The 26,751-nt window shown below is 38.3% G+C and overlaps 1 protein-coding gene across 2 annotated transcripts in view; it reads right to left on the bottom strand.

Moving 5' to 3' along the window:
* Window positions 1–10,945: 10,945 nt before the first annotated feature.
* The window catches only part of LOC127425325 (splicing factor, proline- and glutamine-rich-like), a 37,774-nt gene continuing 21,968 nt past the window's right edge, over window positions 10,946–26,751 (bottom strand). Inside the window, exons 10-12 of one of the 2 annotated variants that reach the window (XR_007894601.1) lie at window positions 14,695–14,747; window positions 11,311–11,388; window positions 10,946–11,050 (exon numbers count right to left, since the gene is read on the bottom strand). The gene's annotated coding sequence lies outside the window, so the exon portion shown is untranslated. The remainder of the gene's footprint in view (window positions 11,051–11,310; window positions 11,389–14,694; window positions 14,748–26,751) is intronic. The other variant, XR_007894602.1, reaches the window with a different exon arrangement.

Genomic DNA, 26,751 nt, shown 5'->3' with positions numbered 1-26,751 from the left:
AGTCGCTCATGATCATGTATAGGCAATCGATGAAAAGTTAATATTTTTCCCGGCATGCATTTTCTTTGGGGTTTCTGAAGGTTGAAGCATCTAGGATACACACACCAAACAACCATTTTGAACAATACACTAATACAAATACAAATCTACAGCAAAGACAATGAAACTTTTGTACATCGCTCCTTCTCTTGTAAACAACGACGCCCTTCCTGCCTCCTCCTCCACGTGACCTTACCAACGAGCTTACGTCATCCCTCTCATGAGCGTGCATCACAGAGACGTACGGAAGCGAACATTTGTAGTTAAAAAGTATATAAGTATTGTTTTGTTTCTAAAAATAATCAATCGTTTGGGTTCAGAAGAACTTTAATTGTCGACTGGGGTCGTGTGGATTATTTTGATACCCAAAATATGCATTTTGGACTGTCAAAAAAATGGAGTACATACATTTGCAATGTTTAAAGGAGGAGGCCTGAAATTAAATCCTAAAAATCTTAAAATCTGTTTTGATGAAGAAACTCAGACACATCTTGGATGGCCTGAGGGTGAGTAAATTATCAGCAAATGTTCATTTTTGGGTGAACTATTCCTTTAAGACAAATACTGCATGTGAGGAGAATGTAACATTTCCTTAATGTAATGGGACAAGGCATTTAAGGCAGTCATTATATATTTCAGTTCACAGCTCATTTTATCACATTTGTAATTTATTATAATGTCAGAAATCATATATACACACATTGATTCTAAACAAATATTTAGAGAATGTGAAGCTACGTCGCGCCACGTTGCATGCTGGGGTGGCGCCACCATCTTGGGAGGATTGCGCTCTGATAGTGTTAATACCAGAATTATATGGAGAAAGGAAAATAAAAAGAAAGTGGGCCCTACCGGGACAAACTCAATGCCAATGCTAAGCAATGGTTTTTGGAGAAATTAAACACCATTAACGACATAGATCCATATGAGTTGGCAGCCCAAGAATGGATTTCAGACCCTGAAGCACTACCTCCACTGACAATAATGGGGCTTTTCCACTGCACGCTATGGTTCGACTTGACTCTGCTCGCTTTTTGGGGGTTTTCCACTGTGGATAGTACCTGGTATTTTTTTTAGTACCACCTCGGTTGAGGTTCCAAGCGAGTCGAGCCGATACTAAATGTGACATCAAAACCCTGCAGATCACTGATTGGTCAGAGAGAATCGTCACTACCAGCGTCACTGGATTTGCGACACAGGACATCAACCCTCTAGTTTTAAAGTTAGCAACAGCGATAGCAGTATCATTTGTTAACACGACTTTCGAATTGTAAAAAGAAATGGCTGTGCGCAAAGCCACGCCATGGTCAATAAACGAGGTGCAGACGTTCCTCTCGAGGAGAGGATCCAACGAGAGCTGGATGGGGGACGCGAAACGAAAAAGTATTTCAGGAAGTGCCTCAGCAGCTGTTGGCCGCACACGGCTACCACCGGACCTACCAACAGTGTAGGGAAAAGTAAAAAAAAAACTTAAGTGACTACAGAACCATCAAGGACCACAACAGCCAGAGTGGTTCAAACAGAAGAAAGTGGTTCGACCAAATGGCCGATATCTATGGCGATAGACCGGCGAGCAATGGGAGGGAGAGTGCCCTGGACTCGGCCATGGCGTTGTTGGAGTCCACGATGGAGGATGGTACGTTTTATTACGTTAACTCTACATTCTGCTTGAAAGCTTCACTTTATTTAGTTGACCAGCTACTGGAAAGCTTGCTTCTAAAACAACCAGACCAATTATCTGTTACACTTGTGTAAAATCACCATGCAACAACTGCTTTATACAGCACAATGAGCTAGTAGCTAACAGCTAGAGGTCGTGCTATTGTTTATGGTCAGTAATGTTCTTGAGTTGTCGTTGCAATTTTATTTTGTCGCATTAATTCGTGCAATACAAGCAAATTGTACAAACTTTCTGTTTCGGTTTCAGATGTGTTTATGTTGTGTTTACGATGATGTCATGGCAGTAGAGGTGGCGCAACTATGACGATCAGTCTATAATCCCACCCACGTTGAGGCTGCACTAAACTGCAGTGGAAAAGCAAGCTCTGAAAAGTAAAGCGAGCAGAGTCGAGTCGAACCATAACGTGCAGTGGAAAAGTGCCATAAAATAACCTTCCTGTTGTACCTCTTCGTCTTCTTGTGCCGCCTCCTCCTCTGCTTCCTGTCGAGCCCTTTCCTCTGCTTCACTTCGAACCCTATCCTCCACTTTCTCTCTTGTCTTGACCCCAGACCTCTCATGTCTCCTTAACTGATGTGCAAACCTGTTTTTGTCTGTCGGTTTCACTTCATTGTGGCCCAAAAGCAAAGATGGTGCCCAGTCAGGATGGGTGTCAAGCATTTCATATGCTGGTTGTCCTGTAAATACAGCAATTTACAAGCTGATGGGAATCTTTATATAATTTAAACAGCATTTCATGCTGGCAGAAGAACTAAATGAAATGAACATATGTTGTGGTTTTACATTTGCCTGTTTTTTTTTAGATTTCACCCATTACTAAACTCACACACAATCCTATGTTTACACTTCACATGCCGTCATAACACGTATTTGAAGAAATATATTGTATAATTAAGGTCAAAGTTACACACCACGGGACTCACCTGATTGAAAATGCAGAGAACACACTCTCATTGACGCAGAAATGTTGCTATAACTAATGTCTTTTCGTCTTGCTGCCGCTATCCACGCCATGCGATGTCTTTTCGTTACCTCCTCAACATGCTTCCCTTTGCGTTGTTTACACGTCGGAAAAAGGAAAAAACGTATCCCATTGTTCAGTTTATTTCCGGAGCGATCGTATAACTTGCTATTGCAGTTTTTAATGCAGCAGGAATGACCTACCATGGTGATATTTTCCAAAATCAAAAAGAAAATCAAAACACCACCGTAAACGCACTAGCGGAAAAGAAGCTCGATCCTCCTAATATGGTGGCTACACTAAACAGTTACCCAGAATTCAACACAGCGTGACGTCAGCTTCACATTCTCTAAACTGTATCCGGTTTTAAAGTCACACGGTTTAAACACAAGTCACACATCGAAGACATAGTATATGAGCCACACATGTGGCAGAGATTATGTCAAGCAAATATATGATAAAAAAAAATTTTTTTTTAAAAGGCATAACACTAGGATGTTAATTGGACCATATCTCCAGTCAGTGATTTTGCAATGTCAGACTGTTTCGTTTTTTTTGGATCTTGTTGAAGCTTTAGGGTGGTGACTTTGTTATCCAGCTCATCCATGAAACCCTCATCAACCGACTCACTGTCTCGGTCATCCTCATTTCCAGTGCCCTCTGCAGGCAAGAAGACATGTAGCTGTGTACGGGATGTTATAGATGTTGTTGTATGTAAGGGGTGGGTTGGGAGGCAAGTCTTTCCTCTGACAGATAAAGTCTCATGGTTTAGGGGCTGCCTGCCTTGCTTCACTAATGGCTGTAGGCCTCTGCGCTCTGAGGTTTGCCTCCGACTATGACTAAGGGTCTTCCCAACTTTTGGTATAGGTCTCAGAGGCTGAGAGAAATGCATGTACACTTGGTGGTAGCTTTGCTGTGACCTCTTTGTGTTTTCATGGGACTTGCAAGAGGGAAGAGATGGGGTACATTTCCTTAAAGGAGGATGGAAGTTTCTTGAAAAACCCTCGAAAACCGCTTGCTGGCCTGGGGTGTACAAGGAAGGTTCGCTGATACAGAGGAAGATCAGAGGAGACCAAAAATGGAGATATATTTTGTTAATAAGAAATTATATATATATATATATACACACACACACACACACACACACACACACACACACACACACACACATTTGAAGTCAGAAAGACACACTTGAAGAAACACACTTTAATATACAATTTATGTCAGAAATGTACATACACCTTAGCAAAATACATTTAAACTCAGTTTTTTCACAATTCCTGACATTTAATAGTAGAACACATTCCCTGTGTTAGGTCAGTTAGGATCACTACTTTATTTTAAGAATGTGAAATGTCAGAATAATAGTAGAGAGAATGATTTCAGCTTTCATTTCTTTCATCACACTCCCAGCGGGTCAGAAGTTTACATACACTTTATTAGTATTTGGTAGCATTGCCTTTTAATGGTTTAACTTGGGTCAAACGTTTAGCCTTCCACAAGCTTCTCACAATAAGTTGCTGGAATTTTGGCCCATTCCTCCAGACAGAACTGGTGTAACTGTCAGGACTGTAGGCCTCCTTGCTCGAACACGCTTTTTCAGTTCTGCCCACAAATTTTCTATCGGACTGAGGTCAGGTCTTTGTGATGGCCATTCCAATACCTTGACTTTGTTGTCCTTAAGCCATTTTGCCACAACTTTGGAGGTAGGGGTCATTGTCCATTTGGAAGACCCATTTGCGACTGAGCTTTAACTTCCTGGCTGATGTCTTGAGATGTTGCTTCAATATATCCACATAAATTTCCTTCCTCATGATGCCATCTATTTTGTGAAGTGCACCAGTCCCACCTGCAGAAAAGCACCCCAACAACATGATGCTGCCACCCCCATGCTTCACGGTTGGGATGGTGTTCTTCGGCTTGCAAGCCTCACCCTTTTTCCTCCAAACATAACGATGGTCATTATGGCCAAACAGTAAAATTTTGTTTCATCAGACCAGAGGACATTTCTCCAAAAAAGTAAGATCTTTGTCTCCATGTGCACTTGCAAACTGTAGTCTGGCTTTTTTATGGCGGTTTTGGAGCAATGGCTTCTTCGATGCTGAGCAGCCTTTCAGGTTATGTCAATATAGGACTCGTTTTACTGTGGATATAGATACTTGTCTATCTGTTTCCTCCAGCATCTTCACAAGATCCTTTGCTTGATTTGCACATTTTGCACCAAACTACGTTCATCTCTAGGAGACAGAATGCATCTCCTTCCCAAACGGTATGATGGCTGCGTGGTCCCTTGGTATTTATACTTGCGTACTATTGTTTGTACAGATGAACGTGGTACCTTCAGGCATTTGGAAATCGCTACCAAGGATGAACCAGATTTGTGGAGGTCCACAATTTTTTTTCTGAGGTCTTGGCTGACTTCTTTTGATTTTCCCATGATGTCAAGCAAAGAGCAGAGGTGGGAGCAAGTCACACATGTTCAAGTCACAAGAAAGTCTCAAGTCTTAACCATCAAGTCACGTCGAGTGCAGTCTTAAGTGCAGTGCAGACAAATCAAGCAAGTCAAGTCAGTGACTCACCTCAAGCAAGTCCAGTCAAGCCACAGTACTAAAATAAATAGGTTAATATTTTAAATAAATGTTTATTTTTGCTCTGAAAAGATGAACTTGTATACATATCTTTACATTCATTTTTTATATGAATTGTGTAACAGTAATGTGCTATAACGTGCTATGTTAACATTGGAAAATAAAATAAAATACAATTAAATTCAGATACTAACACAAAATGTTCAAAAGTGCAACAGAAATTCACTCTACATTGTGTCTAAAATACAAAGCCAGTCAGGGAAAACAGTAAATATTTGTGTTTAAAATAAATCTTCTCTTACTTTAATTGTATAACTTTTTATTTAATGCAAGGAAAATGAACTGTAAATATAAATACAATTCATACTACGAATAATATAATCAAAAGTATATATATTAGTAAATTGCATTAATGAACATGCACGGTATCTTTATCGTGGGCAATTAAACATACTGTGAATACTTCTAGATACCTTATTATCCGAATTGTTTAGATTTTTTTAATTAACCGGTTAAAATATAACACTGCGTGTATGCTGTGTACAAATGCGGTCAAGATTTGATCTAACAAAAACGGTCGACGGGCTGAATGAAAATGCAAATTCGCTCTCTGACAGTAGGTGGCGCTTATGGTACAGCAGAAATATACCGGTTACCCTGGTAACGCCTGTATACAAAGCAGCCCTGTGCTTATAAACACTACTTTATTTGGCATTATACGGACAAAAAATGAAAAGAAAATGCCATCGAAACTTTTCTGAAGACAGTCAGTTCCCTTCAGAGATACATTTATATAAAATAGTCATAAAGGTATTGCATTCAAGGGCTTTAGTTAAAGTCTTCAGAAGTCATAATCACTATGAGAGCACTTGGATTTCGTCACGAGTCATTCTGTATATTTTATACTAGTCACGTTTTAAATAAAGTGTTGTGACTGCAAATCTGCCTGTTATGTTTTTATATTGCCAAAAATGGTTATGGTATACTGTTGACTGTTGAGAAGGTTTAGAAAAGGCACACATTTAGAGGCAATGTTGGGTAATTTCAAACTTGCCGCGCTACAAAACATGAGATTAGTCGTGAATCATTTTAATTTACGGACAACCCTCAAACATTTAAACAGTAATTTTACATATTAATCTTTCTGGATAATGAAATGACTGACTTACCTTTCCTTGTGGTTTTTGAAATGTCTGATGAAATTCGAGGTTGTGGTGGTTGGGTCGGATATTTTTGTGTTACATATTGTGCATCTGGCAAATCTTTTTTTTATTCACGCGGTCCAGTTCGAAATCTTTATATCCAAAGGAGATTATTTTGGGAACTCGACAATCATCTGTCATTTTAGCGCGTTGTGAGCGCAGCGTAACCTGCGCAGATGCAGATCGGTGGTGCTGGCCGGCTTACATTTTTGCATATGAATTAATTGATGTCGCAATATTTTTTTTTAAACACATTTCATTACTGTTTATAATAAGTTATTGAAAATAATAATAATATAAAACATTCAAGTCATTGTCGAGTCATGCAGTTCAAGTCAATTCATTTTCTTCATTTAGTCAAGCAAGTCACAAGTCATGTAACTCGAGTCCCCCACCTCTGGCAAAGAGGCACTGAGTTTGAAGGTAGGCCTTAAAATACATCCACAGGTACACCTGCAATTGACTCCGATTAGCCTATTAAAAGCTAACTGGCTAATTGCCTAAAGGCTTGACATAATTTTCTGTATATTTTCCCAAGCTGCATAAAGGCACAGTTAACTAAGTGTACATTGTGCTCAAAAGTTTGCATAACCTGGCAGAAATTGTGAAAATTTGGCATTGATTTTGAAAATATGACTGATTATGCCAAAAAAATAAATAAATAAAAATAAAAAATAAAAAATCTTTTATTTAAGGATAGTGATCATATGAAGCCATTTATTATCACATAGTTGTTTGGCTCCTTTTTAAATCATAATGATAACAGAAATCACCCAAATGGCCCTGATCAAAAGTTTACATACCCTTGAATGTTTGGCCTTGTTACAGACACACAAGGTGACACACACAGGTTTAAATGGCAATTAAAGGTTAATTTTCCACACCTGTGGCTTTTTAAATTGCAGTTAGTGTCTGTGTATAAACAGTCAATGAGTTGTTAGCTCTCACTTGGATGCACTGAGCAGACTAGATACTGAGCCATGGGGAGCAGAAAAGAACTGTCAAAAGACCTGCGTAACACAGTAATTGGACTTTATAAAGATGGAAAAGGATATAAAAAGATTTCCAAAGCCTTGAAAATGCCAGTCAGTACTGTTCAATCACTTATTAAGAAGTGGAAAATTCGGGGATCTCTTGATACCAAGCCAAGGTCAATAGACCAAGAAAGATTTCAGCCACAACTGCCAGAAGAATTGTTCAGGATACAAAGAAAAAGAAAAAAAAAAACCACAGGTAACATCAGGAGAAATACAGGCTGCCCTGGAAAAAGACGGTGTGGTTGTTTCAAGGAGCACAATACAACAACACTTGAACAAAAATGAGCTGCATGATCGAGTTGCCAGAAATAAGCCAATGCCACAAAAAAGCCCAGTTACAATATGCCCGTCAACACCTTGACACGTCTCACAGCTTCAGGCACACTGTAATGTGGAGTGATGAGACCAAAATAGATCTATGTTTGGAGAGGGGTCAACAAGTATTGTGCTCCTTGAAACATCCACGTGAGAGCTTACAAATTCATTGACTATTTATACACAGACACTAATTGCAATCTAAAAAGACACAGGTGTGGGAAATTAACCTTTAATTGCCATTTAAACCAGTGTGTGTCACCATGTGTGTCTGTAACAAGGCCAAACATTCAAGGGTATGTAAACTTTTGATCAGGGCCATTTGGGTGATTTCTGTTATCATTATGATTTAAAAAGGAGCAAAACAACTATGTGATAATAAATGGCTTCATATGATCACTATCCTTAAATAAAAGGATTTTTATTTTTTTTGCATGTTCAGTCATATTTTCAAAATCAATGCCAAAATTTCACAATTTCTGCCAGGGTATGCAAACTTTTGAGCACAACTGTATGTAAAATTCTGACTTCAACTGTGTGTGTGTGTGTATGTATGTATGTGTATATATACACACACATACCACTGCGTATAAGTTGCAGTGTTGTAGCAGATATTTCTTGACAAACTTATACATTTCTATGATATTTCAGTGCGTCCAGTCTTCTGCACTGGAGATTTTAGGAAATCCTGGGAATCATTGCCCCTTGTTAGATATAAATATCTCTTCCATATTGAAATTATAATAAAAATAGATTTAATAGGCAGATTAAAATATTCTCCATGCCTCAGCTGATTTCAAAATATGGCAAGAATACATTGCTATGCTTGAGAATCCACAAAGTTTAAACATTAGCTGCTATCATTCCATAGACGGGATGATATACTATAACTGTTTGGGTGTGTTGACAATGTGAAGAATATTTGTCAGGTTTCCTAGTGCATTCTCCATTGTGTATGGTGGATTTGACGCTTCCTGTTACTGTTTGGTGGGAAAGAGATGTTGATGTGTCTGCACTCACATTTGTACAGGTTTGTTGTTTTGTACAAACCCCAATGAACCCCAATTTTAGATAGAGGTTGTGTTGTTTTCAGTATATCCGTCAAAACCTGAAGTATATCTAATTGGAAAAATGCTTTATTATATTCAGGCCTTAATATTTCAGTTTCACATGAAACAATTTTATGTTGATTTTTGGGATATTGTTGCATGAAGTAGCTAAATTTGCAATTAATTAGGTCCCAGCTCAGCAAGCATAGTTGTCGTTATGATCTCATAGCAAATAAATAGTTTTTTCAGATTCAGTAGAACTTTTCTTAAGTTCATCCACACAAACTGCTCTTTGTACACAGCCAAACAATAGCATTCAAGAGATCAAGCGCTGATGCTGAGCCCCCAGGCCTTGAGGCGCCAGGTATCAGCTTACCTGAGAGGCACTGTGGTAGTCCGTCCATGTGTTGATCTGGGCAGCGATGGAAGCCTGAAATAATCTCTGATCTGTGAGCCACTGGAGGCAGAAAGGGGGAGCATGGAGAGCAGGTAAGTCCGGACCGGAGTATGGTTCCCCTGCATTGCCCATTGATGCTTTAACACCACAGTGTTCAAGCACTGTCCAGGAGGACCCCGGGCTCCATTCATGTCTGCACCGACAGCACCAGACTAACTGCAGCCACCCCTTAGGGGTGCATTTGTCCAGATACAGTGATCAATAATTCATGTGCATTAACAATGTATCAGGCAAGCCCATTGATTGCACAACGCCAAATTCTCCCTCCCTGACTCCCTTTCCCTTGTTCCGATGTCAGCTTACAGCTATAGGAGGCACACAAAATGGCTCAAGTATTTCTGAGACATCCTGAAACCCAGGTATATCTGATGTCAGTGCTGTCTTTGAATCACATTAAATTTTATAACTCTCTATTTTGGCAAAGCAAAAGACTTATGCACCAGACTTCTTAAAATTGTTTTTAAATATTGCCTTACTCTTTACGGTTACCGGATGGGTCAGACACAGAGACTACAAGAGTGCAAATTGAATGAAATCCCAGATGCAGTTTATTGTGCTGCTCCAATTCCCAATCAATTATTACCAGAAGGGAAAAAAACTGATACATAATACGTGACAATTATAAAGAAGCCCGAAATACACATGGGACTCCTATATTGAAATGTCTGCACTCCCAGTTGTGAATCTGATTCAAACTGCTAACCTGAGCTCCTGAGTTCAAACCCTCAGTTCTTTCGGGTGATTCACGAAAAAGACCCGGTTCAAACGAGTCATTTGTTCACGACTCTCTCGCGCTGGGTGTGTTGTGTGCGGTGCAGCAAGCTTATAACAACAGAATGGGTGAAAAGTGCTGCAAGACACACTGGTGGTGCACGCTGTAAAGATGTATTCAACATGATGATCTGACGAAACCGCATATGAATTTGTCGCAATCAATTATTTTTGGTCGCACTTGCAACCATTTTAGTCGCAGTCTGGAGCCCTGAGGAGGGAGCATGCCCCAACTTTAATACCCATTAAGTTTTTATATTAAGATGTTTAGATCTGTGTATGCATCATATTGTCCAAAAACTGTCAGTAAATATCTATGATAATGACGGAATCAAGTTGATTGATTCAAATTGATCAAACTAAAGAAGTGTGATTTAAATTGTATTAATTGATGTTTAACATATACATTATATATATATATATATATATATATAAAGAAAGAAAACACCAACTCATTAACTGCACCACACTTCTCAGACTGCAGGCTCCTTTCTTATTTTGAAACACTTCCAGAAGTAACTGTCAGCCAATGGGACACAACAGTGATAAAACAAGAGAAACATAGCACCTTGACCTTAATTGCTACTGGACAGCAGCCTAAGTGGTACTAGGTTACAGAGGTCTGTCTGCGTTTATAAAAACTACAGAACAAGCTTTAAAATGTGCTGTCTTTTTCCTATAGAAACTTGGCCAGTAGTTTCATAAGCAGAACAAAGAAAAATAGAGATTAAACCAAAATACTAATATTCTAGCAACAATTAAAATATATTGGTTGGCCACATGACCAAGCCCAAGTAAAACTCGCATTGGTTTTATTCTGAAAATCATGTAAACAAACCACAAAAACGTTTATATCAGTTAAAAACATTTATTAAAAAAGTAAATAATCATGAGGGATCCAATGCTGTACTCAAGTTCCTCCAGTCATCATGTCACATCTGTACACTCCTGGACTAAAAAAGGACAAAGAAAATACAGGGTATCCATTAGCAATGCGGTTTCTTAACTGTGTTCTCAATGTTTGCATTAAAACAGCACGATTTAACACCAAGCAGTGTTTCATAAACATTTGAATATAGAAATATGGCATATAGACTTGCAGTATCCTAAATATACTATAAAGAAAACATTTAAGGATTGTGATCTTACAATTAAGCAAGTTTTTAAGCAACTAAAAAAGGTCTACAGAATAACTTATTTCCCCCCCACACACCTGTAGATTATTGTCCACTATACAGGAACATCCAGTGCAGAACAGTTACTGGTTCAGGGAACAGTTTCTTAGGTTTATCTAAAAAGAGATAAATATCAATGTTAAATAAAGTAAATTGAACAACCAAATAAATGTCTGTCAGTGAGCGTTTACATGCGCAAACCAATTATGCTACTAACAATGAACACTGAAAATTACTGAAAATGAAAAAGATTAATAAATGTAAAATGAAAAGTAAAAAAAAAAAAAAACAACAAAAAAAGATATTGCTAATTGTTATGATACCTAATGCATTAATTGTTTGTTAATGTTAAAAAATTGAACATTATTGTAAAGTGTTCCCAACAATTTTCAACAAACACATTATTGTTGATTAGCACAAAATCACCCAAACAGAGCTCAGAAATTCTGAAATCTATTGCCAACATTTGGGAAAGGATAATTTTGACAAGCTTCGTGATTTGGACTAATCATGATAAACATTGGATAATCTCATATGATGAGCTGCTTACTGTTTTCCCGCACACAGCTGCTAGATGGTGCCACTTGCTCGTGCTTTGCTGACTGAAGCAGTCAATGTAGACCATTTTAAACGTGGTTTAGTGATCTTTGATAACTAATCATGCAAGGCCATATCGCAATTCAATCTTAATTAAATTCATAATGCTCCATTAACGGATATCATACCAATGTCTCAGAGGTCAACGTTTGCAGATTTTAAAGAGATTTCCCTCAAAATGTACTTGTAAGTGCTGCTTTTACAATTGTCACGCTAATTTTTCCACATTGTGAAAATGACAATAAATAAAAATGTAATATTGCATGTTCTTAGGAGGGCTGACCCCTCTTCATTGTGTGGCTAGTATTATTTCTAGATTGTGCATTTAAATTAAGAGTGGTCTCCCAAAAAGCATGTCCATTTTTGTTACATCCGTAACCCCAGTTCATTTCCCGATCTAAACGGGGAAAAAATTTGTATGTACTGAACATTTTCTAATGTTTGGACTGTATCTGCAAGGTTTTATGATTGTACATACAAATGGCTTGCTATACTGGCAATGAACACTATGTAAATTTCACAATTTCACTGCAATATCACGTCAGTAACACTGGAATGGCAGCTAGCGATTTTTAACCTGTCAGCAACAGTGGCAACAGTTCAAACCGTTTAATATCCAACCATTTTATTTCTCTTGATGAATTAAAATAAACCTGTCTTACTTGAATGAAGTCCTGACGGCGAAAATCAGGAGCTTCCGTCTCATGCGTTCTCAACAGTGTGTGCGTGACGCAGAAGCAGCAATGAAGTTTGTGAGTGAAGTTCCGAGGGAAGGTTGAATGACACTTATTTTGTGTGAAAAATGCTTAGCGAGAATGGACAGGACATTGTCGTTAACATTAACTCCCAATGAAACATGAACACCCCACCTGTTCTTTTTTTTTTCCTCCCCTTTTTCACCCCAATTTGGGATGCCCAATTCCCAGTGCACTCTAACTCATCATGGTGGCATAGTGATTCGCCTCAATCCGGGTGGCGGAGGACGAATCTCAGTTGCCTCTGCGTCTGAGACCGTCAATCCACGCATCTTAACATGTGGCTTGAGCGCGTTACCGCAGAGACATAGCGCGTGGAGGCTTCACGCTATTCTCCGTGGCATCCACACACAACTCACCACGCGAACCACATTATAGCGACCACGAGGAGGTTACCCCATGTGACTCTACCCTCCCTAGCAACCGGGCCAATTTGGTTGCTTAGGAGACCTGGCTGGAGTCAGCACGCCCTGGATTCGAACTCGCGACTCCAGGGGTGGTAGCCAGCATCTTTACTTGCTGAGCTACCCAGGCCCCCTTTTTTAGCGGATTTAAACAATTCACGCGGGTCACATTTTTATGTCTGAAAAACCGGAATTCCAGATTAATCTGGAAGAATCACATCCCTGATAATTACCTTTACTGGTGTATACACTGGGCCTCATTTATGAAATTTTGTAAATATATGTAAATGTTATTTGTTAGTAAAACCTGTGTATGTTAGTGAATTCCAAACATTCGTAAATAGGGGGCGTGTGCATGTTAATTCATATCATAATCCACACCCATGAAAACACCATATAAGACACCAGACTCGCTAGTAAATGTTGAAATCATTTTTATGAAATAAGTGCATTCACATCGTAAAACTTTGACTTAAAAAGCACAATAGTGCCTCAAAGAAAGTGAGGACTTACTGTCATTGCATGTTTTTGCTTTCATATGATGCTCTTTTGTGAATCAAACAGTTCAATAAGTCAATATTAATGGTTTGACGTGTAAAAATGCTCAGTTCACGCCAGCAGGAGGATGTCCACCACCATTAACCTTCTCTGGTTTAGTTTGCAGCGCATTGCCAGCTTCATTTGTGAAACTTCTTGGGTAAATCATGATGAATCTTCAGAGAAATTAATTTAATGCCTGAAGATTTGACCGAAACGCTGTAAAGTAATAAAGATTTGCAAGCTTTGACAGTGTGCAGGCTTTTTCTAATTTCCCTACTGAATTGTGTACGCAGCTGCCCGTGATGTTTATTTATGGGTTTAACAGCATTAGCATTGACCATACATTATCAATTGAATGCGTTTTACCGACGCCTATACCAATTATTAAACCTAAATTATAGAGATCAATTAAAAAAAAATAAAAAATAAACCTGTTCAACCAGACACATTAGAGGACATTAATTTTTTCAAGAAAGTCAAACGCAATCTTTCGTCTTTCCATGAATCTTTCACCCCACGTCAACAAAAATGATAAGCAGAGTTGGGAAAAAGGAAACTTTGAAAAAATAAATGCAAGCAGCAGAGAAACGCTTCTAAATAAGTATAAGCTATGGTTAAAAAAACCCTAAAGCTTTTTTTTTACTTATTTTTTAAGGTTAATTTCACTAATTTAATTATAAATTAAGTTTTTCATTACTTATTTAATTTCACTTCCATAAAATGTAGTCATGGCACTTTGCCTGAAAGACAACATGTTTGGATGATTTATGCACGATTTACACGTGGTCAGGGGCAGGTGTACATTTTGTTCGTACCAACTAATGTTTTCGTATTTTCAAAACTTTCATGAATCTGAGAATTTGCGTCAGTACGGCTTTATGAACGATTTACACAATTTTGTTCTGCTCGTGTTTCAAGAATGAGGCCCAATGTGTGCATGCCTGTATACATTTTGATGTCAAAAGCAGAGAATAACCAATGATTTTATGTGTCAAAAGCAGAGAATAACCAATGATTTCATGTGTCAAAAGCAGGTTTCTTACATTGTTTTTTTTTAACAAGCTGACTTTTCATAGTGTAGTCCTGTGCATATAAACACACATTGTGAACTCAACTGAATGCTTACCTTCATCTTTAGCTGTATGATGACTCTCAGCCTCCTTTAATCACCCGAGGCCCCTGCAGTGAGAGAAAGATAGTGAGGATATAGGTAGCAAATGAATGCAATAAGTCCTAACTTAGCCTAACTTAATTAAGGGATGGAAGGAATTAACTCAAAATATTCCATTATGTTTAAAGGAAACAGAGAAACTACTCTTCCTTTCCACCCCAAATAATGGAAACTACTCTTCTTAACATTATGCCACAATGAGTACCACAAGCACATAACTTGCACCATGTAAAAGGCATATTCAGGTAAAGCTAAGTCACATTTTATAGAAATACTATTGATTGAGGCCAAAAGGCAAAACAATTGCTTTTCAACTCCACTTAAATCATGCAGAACCTTTATGCCTATTATGGTTGCTGTACAGCCCACAAATTGACCAGGTAATGACAGTTAGACAGTATCTCCATACAGACAACACCACCTCAAACACAAAGCAGTATATTTCTAAAGTGTTTACAGTGTAGTTACAAAGTTCATGTTGGGTTACGGTCGGCCACACCTGGGGCAGCCATTAGGCCACAAGGGTGGTTCTGGCATCACACTCTATATAGCTAAAAACTCAAAATGGCCCATTTTGGGGCTGTCAAGATCATAAATTTCATCCAAGTTTAATGGATCACAGTGCAGATACACAGACTTGTACATGTGTACACACCCAGACAGTCCAAATGCTGATCCAGCACTATGCAAATGTTGTATAGAACAGTTTTGATAACTCCTTAGGAGCAGGCATACAAGAACACAAAGTAAATTTAAGGCACCATCAATACAGCCTGTTCAGTAACATGGCTGCAATACACTAATGGAGTACGTGCGTTGAGTCACAGGCATGAGTGCAATACTTTGTGAAGGATAAAGGTCACAGTATATTTGAGAAAAAACCACCAAATAACAGTTGTCTAAAGATGTACTAGCATTGATTAGTTATCCAGAGTACTTCCCACCCAGTCCACATAAGCTATGAAAGATGGAGGCAGTATTATTAAACAGCCATGAATCAAACCGACTGGTTAGACAGCCAGATTTGAGAGAAGAATTGAAAGGGAAAAATACCAATCCCTTACACTGCCATAAATGCATTTTTGAAACAAAAAGAAAACCAATATAGTGAATTGCCACAGACAACAACAGATCAATGTTGAGATTTTAAAAAAAATATATATTTAAATAGTGAGAGCAAGGCAAAACAGTCCAAGTTCTTTTAGGTAAGTCAGTTCACTTGGTAGCCATCTTGGCAACGTCCCTGGGCAGCTTTTTTTTTTTTCTGTCTAGGCAATAGACATGCAAGTACAGCTTCTACCTGCTTGAATGAGTCAAGGCTGAATACTCAAAGCCTGTTTTTCTAGGATAACATGTAAAAAACATGTCAAATCAACAATAAAATCTGACAACAGCCACTTTTCCACCATCGTTCCAGTGCGAGCCAGGGCTATCAACTGGTCAGCCAGGGCCAATAGCCTCGGACCTTGAGCCACAAGACCAAAATCGATCTGCAGTCCCACCATTGGGCCAATAGCCCTGCAGCGTTGCCCTAAAATCCACCCTTAATACGTCGCCCTGGTGCCAATGTCACACACCCCTCCCATTTCACAAGCAAGAGAAAAACTCAAGCTGAGGTATCTAGATGACAGTCAAAATGAACACTCAAAAGGATTTGTATTGTGCCCGCAATTTTTTTCCCCGAACCTGTACCGTTGTGTGCTGGACAAACATCTTGGCAAGTTCGGCGACAACACTGTCAGTCTGACGTTGCACATTTTCATCAGCCCAAATTATTCAGAAGAGGCCTGATTTCATTAACTGACCAGTACTGACGATTCTCTATTCTACATTGATCTATTGCTGGTAGCTAGATTTTAAAAATTGGGAAATAAGTATCTTGGTGCTGACCCCCTGACCTGACTCAGCTAAATTCCACCTTTGACATTGAAGGGGTAATAGGCGAGGCCCAGAGGAAGCACGATGAAGTGACAGCAGGAACGCAACTGGCCCTGGCATGTACCAGCATGCCCTCATTTGGATTGATAGTGGAAACGCGGCTAATGATACCATGAATTTTACTACTTTAGCTACTTAAGCTGCTCCAGCTATTGCACATTCTAGTGCAGGGGTTCTCAATGGGGGCATTCAAAGGATGCCAGGGGGTGCTGAGAGCAAATTAGTAGAGGGGCATTAGGTTACAAATGGGGGGTGTTTACCAGTCATAATAATCAAATCTATCATCAAGCTCCTCTTTGCATTAAAACATTTATCTAGACTGAGTATATCAGTTGGTACTCAATTAAATGGGTTGGTACGCATTTGTACCACGGTTCATCTGATTTTGAAGTATCTGGTTTAGCAGTGTTAAATACACAGGCAGAGGCACAACCTCAGCTAATGCACGTGTATGGCTCTGTAGATGGATACAGCTCAATGGACAGAGCAGTGCCAGCGCAAAGCTCTTAAAGCCTGCGCTCTTAAACTCGCAGCTTTGCGAGAATCAGTGAGAAGCAAGGTGCAAGAAGCGGAAACCATTTGAATTAGGCACAGAATTCTACATTACCACCCTTGAATTTACTATAGTAACACTAACTGTACTTTAGGCAGAAATAGATTGATAATAAATATTATATCACTACTTCAGCTCTATTAAATTTGTCATAGGCTACATTAGGGGAGTGAGGGAATATAATTATTTTTGTTACAACTTATATTTATATTTTGTACTTATTGTTTTACATGTGTTTAGAGTAGGTCTACTGTTTATAATTACAAAAATGTCATAGTTTGTTTTATAGAAATCATGTTACATCTAACCATTGTAGTGAAGATCCATGTTTCCATGTGTTCACTATGGTCTTGTTACAAATACCACTGTTGAAACAAAAAACAAAAAAAAAAAATACATTAAAATTTTCAAAAAGGCAAATGTAAACTATATTAACTATCACTTTTATTATTAGTTTCTGTCGTAGTAGGGGGCGTTCATAAAAATTGTTTGAGAACCACTGTTCTAGTGTAAACAATGAAGGCAATGACTGAGTTCAAAATGGCATACTACCATTACTAGTTAAGAGAAGTATGTCATTTCAAATTCAGGCCACATCTATCAAAAAACCTGATTGGCAAAACCTTAGAGCATTGTGCTTGCTTCCATTTATTTGGAAATGTCCATCTTCACACTACACAATTAATCGAAAATTAACAAGATTACGATTACAGCTGCTTCAATTTTAACGAATCTTGAAAATATACGATTATAGCACTCCATTCCATTAAATTGTACTCCTGTTGCATTCAACAGTTTTAATTGACAATGCGTTTTATGCAGTGGAGTATTCTAACCAATCCAGACATGTCCACTGAGCAATGAAACATCAATGTTGAATCCTAATGCACAAGTTTTAAGTTTATGGGCTTGATCTGAAAATGTCCACCCAGATGCAAGCACCAAAACCTTCACCACATACACTACTGAAACATTTTCAGACCATCATATTTCATGCTCCCCTACCGAGGGTGGGGGGGGGGGGAATTTACATACATCAGGTCATCAGAATGCCACCACCTCCCAGTCACAAGGTCCTTGATCATATTTTATAAGTGTGCAGTACTTAAATACATAATGCCTGGTGAAGCAATGCTGCTGCTGCGAGGAAGACAGTATAGAGCACCTGAGAACACACAAAGTGAGCCGAAGTACCAATCACATTTCATATATTGGAGTAATACTGAATGTGTTTACAAAAAACAACAAAAAGAAACTAGTTCTGCACTGTGAATCCATTTAGGAAGTGTGATGCCAGAACCTCAGAATTATTTAATCACGAATAAGGAAAAAGTAGTGTTTTGTTTATTTTCATGGAACAGAAGACAAGATCACTTACCTTTTCTGGTGATATTCAAGCAAACCTCTTGATGCATACAAGTCCAGGCTCAACTGTCCATTGATCTGTAGAACTACTCATCCTCAATGTAACCAACTGCTGGAGTCTCAAATGTGGTGTAGGGGGTGAGCTGGACACTGGCCCCTAATGCTCAACTATAGCACCACCATTCACTCAAACATTACAGACACAGAGACAAGCTCTTGCCACATTTCCTAAAATCTCAGAGTCTGAAAAATGCACACTTCCACTGTATTCTGCCAGGGGTAAAACACTTGTAGCAATCAAGTAGTCTGGTCACCCTATAAGATGTATACTGAAATTCAAGTTCCCAGTGTACAGTGTACTACATGCATGGGTGTCAAAAAATTGGTTGAGATGTACTCCGTATAAACGACTACTAGCCTTTGACTACTGAATCCAGAGGTTCTCTCTAAGTAATAATTTATTACCTTAAAATAAGCCTCTGATTGACCCTCAGCCAAGCTCTGCCCCCCTTGGTTGTCTTGTTCTGCCAAGCTTTTCGGAACTTCCCATTGGAATGAATAAGAGATTGCTATGAATGGCTCGTTTTTTGGCAAAATATTCTCTTTAACCGAATGGATATTATTCTTACGTTGGCTATAATGGAGTACATTGCAAAGCATTTTTCGGACTTATTTTTAAATACATTCAAGTCAAAATGTAAATTAATTTAGTTATTCGCTTTAATTTACCTTAAAGCAAATATCAGCGTCCTTTACATGAGTGGTTCTCAACCAGCGGGCCAGGACCCACTAGGGGGCCTCAGCACACTTCCTAAAGTTGACTCAAAATTAATTTAAAATAAGAATTATTAAAATAATTCAGCTTAATTAAAATACTAAAAAAATACTTTAAGATGTATGCCTACAAATTATAAACAGACTCTTTCTGAAACTTCTAGAATCAATCAGACATGTCTAGTTTCAGGCAAGGGGGCCTTCAAATATTTTCTTAGACAGTGGGGGGCCTTGGAGTCAAAAAGTTTGAGAACCACTGCTTTACATATTCAATTTGGAATGAGCGATGACCATTTCATCCAAAGAATGACATTTTTAAGATTCTTTCACTGTTTAAAAAACAGTGAAAGAATACTGTGCATTTCCTCTCTGGGTACCTTGTGTTAATTGTAAGTTAATTTCCCATATTTTTGGAAGATAACTGTGAAATTCTGCTTAAAACTACTCAAACACAAATGGCTCCAATTAAAAAAAGCAAACGCTTGTCAGATGAAAATGGTGGACGGCAACAGTTGCTAAGATAGGATAAGTCAGTTACACATCGCTTAGCAAAGGGTCAATTTTACGATTTAGGATATTCCTAATGGCTCCAAGCTGGAATGAAACAGTGTTTAAATGAATTGTTCACCCAAAAATTAAAACTCCGTCATTTACTCACCCTCATGTCCTTCTAAATCCATATAGCTTTCTTCAGAGTTACACAAAAGTTACTGAAGAATGTTCACAGCACTGTTCCATACAGTGAAGAATACAGTCACCAGTTACTGTCTAGCTCCAAAAAGCACTATCAAAGCATCATAAAATGCACTATATAGTATAGTGCACTATATTCTAGGTCTTCTGAAGCAAAACAATAGTGTGGTATATTCATCACAAAAAGTCCTATTGTTTCAGAAGACTTGGAAAATAGTGCCCAAGTCATATGGACCAATTTTGTGGTGCTTTTTGGTGCTTGACAGTCTCTGGTCACTATGTGCTTTAATTTCATGTAAAAAAGGACAAATGTTCTGTAAACATTTCTTGTTTCTGTAAGAGTGAGTACATGACATTTTTAGGTGAACTATCCCGTCCTAATTTGGTGTGAAGCTGATCAGTGATTCTTCTCCTGACCCCTCTTCTCCCAAAAAAAAAAAAAAAAAATTTACACTTTGTAGCTGAATAGAGAAAAAAAAGAAAGCAAGCAAATTAGAATAGTTTGGTTGCAGCACTTGGCAGACTGTCAAATAATCATGCGTTGTGCACTTACCAAGCCTGGAGATGTGCTTTGTCCTTGAAAATTGAGAAGTAATTTTTATTTTCCCTTTCCTTCCAGCAATTAGTAGCTAGCTAGTCCATATGCTCCTACAAGGCTTTTATCAAGATCACCAATGTAATTTGAGGAAAGGACAAAGGCAGGTGAAATGTTCAAAAATTCAGATTAATAATTTGAAATTCACAGTAAATCCTCATCTAATTCATAATTTTCTGGTGTTTCTAAACTGGCCTCCTGCCCATTTTCTCTGTTGTAAACATCCACAGCCTTTTCTTTGATAATACTTGTCACTTTTTAAGAGTGTCAGCTAAAGGCCATCCACCATTTACAACACATTCTTTCTAGCTGTTAACAGATTTGTAAATTATGCAGATAATGCATGACAGTGATTAAACATCAGGGGGACAGTGGTTAATTTAGGAAATTTTGGGCTATTTTCTTCCAGATTTGAAATCAATGATGACAGAATATCATCTATGTCTTAGATTTACACTAAATTTGAGCATGTCATTGGTTTCTCTCGATATTATCCATGAGACGGGTGCTTTCTCAGCCATTCATAAGCATTGGTTGTGAATATGAAATTGCATGGTCCAAATGTCTGAGGGAGTTGCATGTTTTCCGACACAAAGCTGACAGAGCGTCATGCTCATCAATAACTGTCACATCTGCAATGCTTGTGTGTAACAAGCAGTTTTAACGGGAGTGTCTAGATTTACAGTATGAACATTGGACAGACCGGAGCTTGTTTGAAGATGGTGCTGTCTGAAGTGACAGGGATAGATCATCAACACAAACACTAATCCATCTTTATTGGGAGCATGTTAAATCAACCCCCTAGAAATACACCTTCAGATTTAAAAGGGATACTTACAGTTGGACACTTCATGCAAATTCAACTTTTCAAATTTTACTTCCTATCTCGGGTAGTGAAGTTTGAGAAGTTTTATTTATTATTTGATTTCAAGACTTTGCACTGTGCGTATCCGTGTATGTGTGCAAAGCTGCATGCAGTATATTTTTTCCATCGGGGCTTGCCTCGGGCAAAATGTCCATTCACAGCAGGTGTGCTGGTTAATGTTTCATTTCAGTTTCTTCATCGAGCTGCATTAACCTCTTACACTCAGAGCAGCCTGGTACCGGGCCGAGAGGGGTTGCTGATCACGAACATATATTATGGTATTACTCAACCACTTGCTTGCTCTGCACAAAATAGGTGTCATTTTAAAGCTTAGACACTTATCTTTACAATGAATATAGCTGACCTGATCAAATCTCAATTACTACTTTTAAATTAGCTGATAAATTAGACCAGCTCCATTTTCAGAATTTGTGATAATCATATTTAGAACCAGTAAAAAGATCAAAAGTTCACACAGGCATGTGTCATATATCTTTTGAAAGGTCTTGATTAGTAGAATGAGCAGATTTGTTTCACTCAGAGATCAAACTACAGTGAAACGCACATGATAAACAGAGAAAACAGAATCATCGTCACATTTTGGTATATAACTTCATTAAAAATTAACATGATATAAAAAAGTAGCATATCACAACTTACAGCAGACAGCTCTGAATAAAACAAGCCCATACTCTATGTAATAGGATAAGTAGATCCTGAAATATTAGTCAGAGTGAAATAAGCTATGGTGGCTATCGCTAATGGCGTCTCTATGGCGAAGCTTTCTCTGGGATCGATTCACTGAAACGCGATCCTTTACATCAAAGATGTCAGATCGTCCTCATTGGCTGTCTAGAGTGTGTTAGGGTACATTTGCATGACAACAATGTACTAAAAACGGAAAAGTTTTCCTTTGCGTTTTTGAAAAGTTTCGCGTACAGACGACAACGTTGTCAAAATGATCCCCGTTCACACGGATCTGCGAAAATGACTAAAAACGCTGTATTATGCATGCCAGGCCAGTAGTTGACGATGTCACTTTGTAAAGCAATGCTACGCGCCTGCGCACATAAGCATTCATCCACAGAGTGGTGGATACAAACAATGAAGATGGCGAAAGCATCGAGCAATTTTTTCTGGACGGACGATGAGGTTGCTTTATTACTACAATTACTTTGCTGGAGAAGCGTCAATAAACTCAAGATCTTGTGTAGCACAAACACAGTCCTGTAGTCCGCCATTGCAGTTTTGAATGTCTCGCATGCATGCCTACAGACTGAACTCTCAAGATTATTCAATAAACTCAGCTCATTTTTACCATCACTTTGTCTCCTGCCTTCTTCTGTATTCCCCCTGCTGACTCTTGGGCTGGTAGGAGAGTAAGTTAACATAAGCTGTTGATGTTTACTGGTTTTGGATATCAGACAGAACTCTGATATATGGATATCTTTTGACAGAGAGAGAGTTCTTGTGTACACTGGATCTAACATGCATTTTCACTGACTCATGTTTTCATGTTCTAAGCATATCATTGAATACTGTACATGGCATCACATCTGTCTATAGGCTATATACATAAGCGGTGGGTGAATGAATTGCAGGGTAAAGGTACATCAAATAAAATAAATAACATTTAAAATGCAAATGAATTTTTCCCATCTGAATCCATACATTAATTTCAAGATTTTCAAACTGTAGGTTCTGCCTAATGTACAATGGTCACACTCCATACAAAACACTCCAAATGAATAAATTGTTGATTATTGTTATTTGCAGACACCAGTATATTGATAATTATACATATCAAGTTGATGCCTATCAATCCATCATTCTTTATATAACACGTAATACGTGTGCGCATGACGTCATCTTTTTCAAAAACTTGCACTTTGAAACCCGTTTTCAAAAGTTTGCGTTTTCAGGCCCCAAAACACCGTTGTCGTGTAAATGAACAGCCAAAATGCATAAAAAGTTTTCCGTTTTTAGTTGAAAAACGTTGTCGTGTAAATGGCCCCTTTGATTCCATATTTGGAAACATCCAGGTGCCCCATGTGGGGCAAATAGACCCAGATTGCACATACATAGACTGCAACACAAGAGGGCGCTCAACGTACATTGTGAAAGTGATAAAATAGGAAGCCAAAGTGATCTGTAATTTATGATTATGGACTTAGTTGACAATTTTAATTTTATTTATTTTTACATTCATAGTTTTCAGTTGTTCTGTTTTAGTGTTTTTGGATACTCTGATAAATAAAAGTCCACCTTGGGAACACTGGTTCCAAATGCTATGTCTTTGGATTGCTTTACACCATCCAAATTTATCCTGGTATATTTGACATCTTGGGGAACAACACACCCAAGTTAATTAAATGACCTTCCATACTAACTGTCATACTTAAAAGGTATAATGTCAAACAGGAATAATAACTGAAAAGTTTTAGCACTCATGTTTTGTCAGCAGTGTTGATCATGAGAGACTCTGAATGTGATCAAAATACATTCTCAAATTTTGAAAGGTTTTCTAAAAATGTATACCATGCATTTGACCTTCATTGCTATTTTTTTTTTAAAGCTCTTTTAGGTACACCATTTAAGCATTAAATCCTTACAAATGCCTTCAGGGTGTAAAAAAAAGTCCTGTCTCTCCCAAGTGTACCCTTTTCTTATTTTGTAATTATATACTGTTTAAGTGAGCCCTAAAGCTGCATTCACACTGCCAGCGACACCGCGCGAGACAGCAACACGATCCTATTAATTTTCAATGAGAGCACAACGACTTCCTGCTGTGGCCATTGGCGACAGAGATCGCCGTGGAGAGTGACAAGTTGAGAAAATGTAAACTTTATGCAAATGACGAGCGGCATTCACGAGCAACTGCCAATGAGAGCGAAGACAGCAGAGCTCACGTAATCGGTCTCCTGGCAGACTGGGGACGAGTGCATGCAAGACAGAGCAGTTTCAGCATCGTGAGGGATTTTTACTGTTCTACATAATTTGTCTGTAACCACATGCATGGATATAATAAAACAATGCGTGGAGATGCGTGGAAAAGCGTTTCAGAAACGGTCTGCATTCCGAGTGAGTTTGATTCATTCATTCATAATAGATTGATTTGTCTTATTAATGATTTAATACACTGAACACTGCTGCACATTTTATAAAACACTCTACACTGCAGAATGTACAATTTTAGAGACAAGAGAACTGATTCCTTGTCAAACTGTAATGATATCATAATTTAACCAGTATTAGGTCTCATCCGTGATAACATTTTTTAAATGTTATTGCCAGAAGTGCAGTCCTCCAATAACGTTACAGTGACAAACAGTAGGAACACCCACTAGTGACACAGATCACAGAGTCTAGCGACACCAAGCCACAAAGTCACTGGCAGTGTGAATGCAGCTTAATACTCTAACAGTGGTTACCTACCACATTTTCCAAATGCTGACAGTGCTATTTGAAAGGAGTAAAGTTTACATATGTGGCTTCATATAACTGGAATCATTTGCATTTGACTGAGTTCAGTCTCAATGCATCTTAGAGGGCATTCACACTTGGTCTTTTCGTGATCGGACCGCTATCCAATCAGTAAAAACACTTTAAGTGACCAAGTGTAAACACCCCCCAAAATTACCTGTGCGTATTTTTGGATTGTGAACTGTGATTGTGAATGTACAATATTTGCACATTTTGTTGCATGCAATTGTAAATTAGAGTTCATTTGTGGGAAACTTTGATACTATTTATTCCATTAAAGAGAAATAAAACTAACTGCATAAGACAATACTTCACTGCTTACCACGACCACTTTTTTCTTAGCATCTTTTAACTGTGTTTCATGTTTAATTTGTCCACACACTGAAGTGTATTTGAGATGAATACTTCAGAGTAGTTTTCCGAAAAAAATAAAAATAAATAAATAATAATAATAATAATAAAAAAAAATAAAATAAAAAAAAAAACCCAGACCTACAGTTTTGCCACAAAAAATGTTTAACAAGTTCTGGAAACTGTCGATCTTCCTGAGTTGAAGTCAAAAATCCTTAAAACAGGTAAACCTCAAAGTTCAAACAAATGGGATTCATCTCTGCTCAATGGACTGAAGTTCACAGAACAAAAAATTCCATTTGCCAACATCAAGGACAATCTGACATTCTCATACAGTACAGAACTTGCTTCTTGAGAAGTCAGCTTCTGCCATTTGAGTCCATATGAAGATCCATGAAGGTGGGATAGTTTGATTATAATCATAAATTAAAATCAGGACTACACAATAGGCTACTAAAAATCTCTAAAATGGCCCTTTAATTTTACATACATTGAATTACAATACTTGAAGTAAAAAAATAAAAATAAAATCAATAATAAAAAAAGTATAATAAACTGTATCCTCAATTTCCTAAATGTCACTTTTAGGAAACTGAAATGTAGGCTAAACTGAACTAAGTTGGATAATAAGGAACCATGCTTCTAACAGCACTAATCTTTAATATAACTACAAACAATAGCAGCTATGATTAGACTTATGCAAATCTGCATGCAGTTTAAGCTATTATGTTTCATGCAATGAACAGCATTTAAAAAATTTAAATTTTGTAAAAAATGTTCTGGGTAGCTCAGCGAGCATTGACGCTGACTACCACCCCTGGAGTCGCGAGCTCGAATCCAGGGCGTGCTGAGTGACGCCAGCCAGGTCTCCTAAGCAACCAAATTGGCCCTGTTGCTAGGGAGGGTAGAGTCACATGGGGTAACCTCCTCGTGGTCGCGATTAGGGGTTCTCGCTCTCGATGGGGCGCGCGGTAAGTTGTGCAAGGATCGCGGAGAGTAGCATAAGCCTCCTGTGCTGTGAGTCTCTGCGGTGTCATGCACATCGTGCCACGTGATAAGATGCGTGGACTGAGTGTCTCAGAAGCGGAGGTAACTGAGACTTGTCCTCTGCCACCCGGATTGAGGTGAGTAACTGCGCCACCACGAGGACCTACTAAGTAGTGGGAATTGGGCATTCCAAAGTGGGAGAAAAAGGGGATAAAAAAAGAAAAAGGAAAAAAGGATAGTTCCAGGTTCAATACAAGTTAAGCTCAATCGACAGCATTTGTGACAATGCTGATTAACACAAAAAATAAAATCGACACATCCTTCCTTTTCTTAAAAAAACAAACCAAAAAAAGGCAAAAATCTGGGTTTCAGTGAGGCACTTTTTTTTGGAAGTGAATGGGGACCATT

This window comes from Myxocyprinus asiaticus, chromosome 34, assembly GCF_019703515.2.
Source record: "Myxocyprinus asiaticus isolate MX2 ecotype Aquarium Trade chromosome 34, UBuf_Myxa_2, whole genome shotgun sequence".
In the NCBI taxonomy this organism is placed as follows: Eukaryota; Metazoa; Chordata; class Actinopteri; order Cypriniformes; family Catostomidae; genus Myxocyprinus; species Myxocyprinus asiaticus.
The sequence above is the reverse complement of the archived record's forward strand: the minus strand, read 5'-3'. Positions and strand labels throughout refer to the sequence as shown.